This window comes from Oryx dammah, unplaced genomic scaffold (genome assembly GCF_014754425.2).
Source record: "Oryx dammah isolate SB20612 unplaced genomic scaffold, SCBI_Odam_1.1 HiC_scaffold_3, whole genome shotgun sequence".
NCBI lineage: Eukaryota > Metazoa > Chordata > Mammalia > Artiodactyla > Bovidae > Oryx > Oryx dammah.
The window spans coordinates 13,204,883-13,211,501 of NW_024070187.1; the positions used below are offsets into that span (position 1 = coordinate 13,204,883).

The window sequence follows — 6,619 nt, forward strand, 5'->3', positions numbered from 1 at the left end:
TCATCAAAGACTTTGGAGCACGGAGCTCGGACATAGTCTTGTTGTTAAATGCATTTTGACAGCAGCATTACTGCTTTATGGGGAAATGTCTAGCACTGCCTTCTGACTTGGCCCTTTTGGCAGGACTTGGGTAAAATTCCAGGAGTGCTTTCTTTAGGGACTGGGGAACTGGTGAATCTCATTCTTTTCAGGTTGCTGATTATTATGGTCACTGTAGGCACTTGCTTGTCGAGAATAGAAAGCAGAAAATAGCAGACTGAATGTTCTATGTTCACAGAAAATCTTTTTTTTGTCCTGTGTTCTCATATAGGTTTTGATGTTTAGTATGACTTTCAAATAGAATGGATTTTCCCCTAATAGTTTAATTTCACCATCAGTAAGTCCAATTTTCTCAGACCAGGATCTGAGACAATAATAGCTGAAGCACCACAGACAAAATGATGCATACCATTGACCATCTCAGTTCCACAATTATGAAGTTTGTCTTAATATTCTTTTTCGAGCAGAGCTCCTTAACCTGTGGTTCATAAAATGAGTGACGGAGAGTTCAAGAAACCCTAGAAACTGTATGCATAATTATACATACATGTTTGGAAAGAAAGAGTTTATTGCTTTTTTACAGATTCTCAAAGATATTTATGAACACGAGTGAAAGACTCCAACTCTAAAGTATTGTCGAAGGAAGCACATTTCTTCATTAATTTAATAAACATATATTGAGACTGTAATGTGGGACAGGCACCATTTTGAGGCTGAAATACAGCTGTGAACCAGACATAGATTCATCTTTTGCTGAACTTACATACCAAAGAGAGCCACATTTCACAAGAAATGTCATGGAAATCAGTTAAAGAAAACACAATGAAAGCAAAATGCTCAGATTCTAATCTCAGATTATACATATGTTACCCAAGAATATACAGTGGAAAAGTCAGTCCCAGGGTTCTTATTTATGTCAAGTCAAATATCTGGACAGTTGACCTAATTTTTCACTTTCCACTAGATTCTTTACACATATTCTTTGTAGACATAACTGCGGTGTCTTGAATGATTTAGTTTCCTCGTTTTAAATCGTCTCTTGGCTTTGAGAGTGGTTGAATACTCTAAAATAATGCATTTTGGTACAAGGCAATTCTCCTGTGGTTGGAACCTGACCATTTGCAAAAAGAAGCCCCTTCCCCACTGTGAGTGTTTTTATTCTTTCCTTTGCTCATTATTTGCCCCTGAGTCCAGCTGGTCATGTTACCATTAACTGCCACTGGAGGGAGCTGTGGTATCAGGCAAATGATCTTTCCATAGCTTGGAGGAGTAATTTCCCTGACTTGTAGCCATCTATTTGCTTACCTATAACAGGTAATAATTGTTGACTTCCTGCAATTTCAAAGTGTAATATTTTATCTTGGCTATGTTCCCTGATTTCTCTTGCAGTCTTCAGACATATTTTTCTAAAAATTAAGGATGTTAATTTTGTTTTGATAATTTCCTGACATCCTTTAAGATTAGTTGAGAAATCCTGAGAGTGATGCAAATCAATACCAGTAATTACTAGTGTAGGTGTATGAATGTTGCTGACAGGTGCTTTATACAACCTTAATAAGAAATGACATGATTTAAATTCTCCTTACACTGGGGACCATTTAGTGGTTTTCTGTTGCCTTGAGATAAATTGCAGAAATCATGTATTGAAACATAACTCAAGTTTTACTAATGTTTATATAGTGGAAACTCTGCCCAGGAAAATTAGTGTTATTTTTAACACCATATCAGAAAGCTTACCTGAATAGCTACCTAGGTATGATTGTCTATCATCTGTTTCTTTCTATCCAAAATCTACCTGTCTTAACTTCTACTGCTCTGTAATCACTATTAATGGAAAATTTTTTTCATGAAAAAATATTATTTCTAAAAGCACCTACTAAATTATTCATTTTTTAATTGCCAATATTGGATATAGAATCAAGATCTTAACCAAAGGCTAATAAAAGACTAAGCAGACCTATAAGCGGTATGTTATAGTTATTATTTTATTTATACTATTATTAATTTAAGATATGACCCCCCCTAGATAGAGCCTTCCCTCTCCCTGTATTCTTTTCTTCTAGCTTCATTGTCCTCTGTTTTCCAAGAATGATGTCTCAGATCAGAGGCATAATCAAGGACTGACTTGCTAATTGTAATGTATAATTTTATATTCCCCTGATTGAATTGAATTGGAAATTTTTGTCTGCAAAAACCTTTATTGCTTCCATTTGGTCCAAGATTTGTGAGAGGGCTCCAGGGTGTTTAAAACCTGCCTAAGTGGCCACTGAGAGGGGCTTCAAGTAGAAGCCCTGACACCTGAGGGCTCCTCAAAGGCCTCGGGGCTTTGGAGGGTCCTAGCTGTGTTCGACCGAGAGCCTTTCAAAGAGAGACCGTGCAGCCCAGCCTGGGGATGAGCCAGCCTGCAGAGGGTGGTCAGGTGGGCGCCCATCTTTTTTTCACCTGCTCATCTGGGCTGTGGCTCTCCAGAAAGTCACACAGCTGGGGGTCTGCGTGGGCAGAACCCAGAGAGTGCAGATCCTAAAAGGGCCTGGTTCAGGTTCTTGTCCATGAGAATGCGGCTTCCACGGCGTCCTGGGTTTTCCCTCACTTATCTGGAGGTGGGTTCTGCATGTCCTGGGACACGTCGTGGCTGCCGCGCTGGTTTTGAGTTTTCAAGAGACTCTCAGCGCCCTGGTGCTTCTCCTTGGCCAGTTCTTAGGAAAAGTGGCCCATGCCCTCTGGAGTCACATTGTCCTGGTAGAAATAAAAGCCCAGAGAGAGGTAGGTGTAGGAGACTGCAGGTACACATTGACCAGGTGGTTGATGGCGGCCTCCACCTGGGTGGATTAATTCTGAGGAATTTGGGAGCTCATGGTTGACTGGTAGAAGCTAAGTTAAAAAAAAAATGGTGTTGGCCTGTCCCAGAGGCGGAGCATAGATGAGAAGATGGTTCAGAAGTTTGCACCTGGAAAAGAAGCTGAAGGCCCTTGGAGCAAGGGGCATCCCTGGGTCTGCACCATCCAAACTCTGTTGAAGCAAGAGACAGATCCGTGGGACTGCTGAATGCACTGCCAAACTGAAGTGGAAATTTTGTGATTTTGGATTAGAAATGATTGTCACCATTCTCTAAACATATTTTTTCTAGGTTTTCTTTCTTATTCTTTAATCAATTAATGGTGAATTTTCAATAAAACTGTTCAATTAAAACATTTGAACATACATAGTACAAATATACCATTTATTACTTTGTGATTTAAAGCCTTTTTATAAAATAGCAAAATCAATTTTATGAAACAGGTTAGACAAGTGCACCATTTCTTGTCTGTTGTTGATTTTTCTTTTTCAAAATTTTTAATTGGAGGACAATTGCTTTGCAATTGTTGATTCTTCTAGTTGCTTGTTTTCCTTAAAGAAGATGAAGAGAAATGGCTCTTTAATGTCAAAATTTGTCAGGACACCTTCACAATGAACGAGTAAATTCTCATTTGAAAGGCATGTTTAGAAAATTTAAACACACATCTTGTGACTATAATATCAGTTCCCTAGATTGTAGGGTAAAATAAAAACACATCTGCCCAACCCACTAATTCTTTTTTGACCTATTTGTGCATTAGTTTCCACAGGTAACATTTATCAAAAAGACAGTGGGATATATGGCCAGGACATGGGGTTGTTGTTGGACAGACCTAACATTGAACTATAAATCCAGCTCTTAATTAGTCTAATTATAGACAAGAAGAATCTAGAAAATCTGGAATATCAATCCAAGAAACTTATACTTAACAGGAAATACCTTAATAGGCATCACCGATGGCTTCTTGAGACAAGTAGTCATACGACTGAAACATGTTTCTGTTTGTCATTCCTGCAAGGTTCAAAGTGGAAGCATACAACTGTCTGGAAATAGGCCATAGTCTCTGCCATTGGGCAGAGAAACAGCTGATTTCTTCTCGTTGCTCTTGTAATAAAAGGTGAGGATTCTGTATCCTGCCAATGCTACAGGAAAATTGTGAATGGAAAAGAAGGGATGGAGGTTAGAGACACTGGTGGTATCTAGGATTTGACGTCTGGCTGGGCATGGTGAGATGGGGAAAGAATGACATAACAAAACGTTAAGAGTGGTGTAAACCAGAAAAATATTTGAACCTTCAGTTAAGGACCCATTGTAGACCCTGAAAAGTACAGCTTCAGTAGAGTAGAGAGGTTAATAGCTAAGTTGCCCCTCTTTAAACCTTCTTAGACTACTGCTGCTTAAACAGATTTTCACCTTTATGAGCAATCTATAATTTACAGTCGTGGTTACATTAACACACTGTTCTCCAATTGTGTGTGTGTGTGTGTGTGATCATGATGCAAGATCTTTTATTGTTTGTTAACTCTACAGGGTTGGGAATGTTGGAAAAGAAACACAGAGACAGATTTTACAATTGTTGGATTATGATATCAGTTGAATTTACATCTTCGCCAGGCTCTGTCCAGTGTTCTTGGTATGTTAGTTTTCTTGCCTAAGCTAGAAAGACAGCAACTTGAGTATAAGGACATTTTAAGGACTTCTTGCTTCTTTGTTGTTACTCAGTATATTCAAGCAATGCTTGGCAAATGGTTCTAAATGGCTCTTGTTTGAATGCAGTAAATATACAATGAAGGTCTTACATTCACCGCATCTCAGATCTACTTCATTGCAGGGTAATAAGCTGTACAATTACAGTGGCCATTGTAATTATTTGTATAAGTGTCTATTTCCCAATTAGGTTGTGAAGTCTTTGAAGACAAGATGGCATCTCATTCACTTTTGAATATACAATACCTCAAATCCCCAGTGTCTGTTATATTTAACTAAATTTGAGTGTTCTTGTCCATCTTTCTCTTTCTTTCTGAGCCTGTGCTCTTGGCAGGGTGTTCTTCAGCCATGAATTGTGGGGCAATGGACTCTGGTCTCAAATTTCCTGTCTGACTTCATTTGTTTTCAACATATGCTAGGGATTCAATGGTTTATTGAACAAAGAAAGATGTAGAGGCTACATTGCAATTCTCTTCTTATGGCTATGAAAAAAAGTGAAAGTGAAGTCGCTCAGTCATGTCCAACTCTTTGCAATCCCAAGGACTGTAGCCTACCAGGCTCCTCTGTCCATGGGATTTTCCAGGCAAGAGTACTGGAGTGGGTTGCCATTTCCTTCTCCAGGGGATCTTCCCAACCCAGGGATCAAACCTGGGTCTCCTGCGTTACAGATAGACACTTTACCATATGAGCCACCAGGGAAGCCCTCTTATGGCTATAAATATTACTAAATGGCCATCAAGTTGAAGGTAAACCCAGAAAGATATGTTTTTCCATCCATTGACTATTCATTTGGTAATTAAGAAATTTTGCTCCATGATACAGATTTCAATATGGACACACGTAATTGATGCTATACTTTAATCTGAAAGGCCATTTAGGAGTTAGGTATGGAATGCTTTCCATTTAAGGACTCTCCTCCATAAAGATTCAGAGGATTAAGATTTAAAGATTTAAAACTCCTAGCTAAAGTTGCACATGACTCATACTCTGAAATGTTTTCCATTAGGAATAAAATTGATCTTATAGGGCTTGGACTTCTTTTCTAAGTTGCTTTTTATGCTCCCAAAAGTCACTAGTACTCCATTTTATTTTCATATGTAACTTTGTGCTAACAAACTTTAAAATTTATCCATACTATTACAAATGGCTAATAATCACTGAAGTGACATTTCAAACAAAGAAAAATGAGAATTAATTGCTTCTCAGTTCTTGCTAGTTCTAAATACTAGTAAAAAAGAATTGGTATGAGTGTGGGAAAAACTTATGCCAAAATATACAGCCTCAGTAAAACCAGAATAAATTGAGGAAAAGAAAGCTCATACCTTCATGTAGAAGGAACAGCAGGCTTTACCATCCACTTCTCTCTAATGACATCAGCCAGTTAGGAGCTGTCTTAAAGTTAGATTTTGAGAAAATGCAGCTGAATTAGACTGGCTGTGTAATGGCCTGCAGGCAACCAGGTTTGTGACTTAATTCAAGAAGGTAGAAATTGACCACTCAGTTTGGTGTGGTAATTAGATTCTTAACTGCTCTCTCTAAACATACCTATTTTTAATTGAAGGTTTGTTGTTCCAGTCTACAAAACCCAACAGTGTATAACTGGAGTTCTTAAATGTGAGAAAAATTGTTTTTTCTCCCTCCATTTCTCTAAAATAACTCTCATTGAGATTAATGTAACTTTGCACTAGGGAAAGTTTGGCTGTCTTTTGGAAATGTATTTTTCCAAGTGTTTCTATATTTAATCCTTTCATAACATGCTGTTTATCTTTAACTTTGCTCGTAAGAAGTCACTTATATTTTTCTTAAGATTCTGAGACTTACCAGATCATAAAGATTCATAGAAAGCTGTTTGTCAGTTTTTAAAGTCCTGGCTTTGATTTTGGGAACTCTGTTTTTTTTCCATTTCTCATTAACAGACTGATAAGACAGATATCTTATGATAACCATGGTGGGAAATTTTTATTTACGGTATTTAAGACTGCACTGAATGTTTCTTTAAAAACGTTAATTACCTTAGCGCCATCTTGTGGACCAATT

At 37.9% G+C, this 6,619-nt stretch overlaps 1 pseudogene; it reads right to left on the bottom strand.

Moving 5' to 3' along the window:
- Positions 1-2,375: 2,375 nt before the first annotated feature.
- Positions 2,376-2,894, bottom strand: LOC120862275 (annotated as a pseudogene).
- Between the last annotated feature and the right edge of the window lie 3,725 nt (positions 2,895-6,619).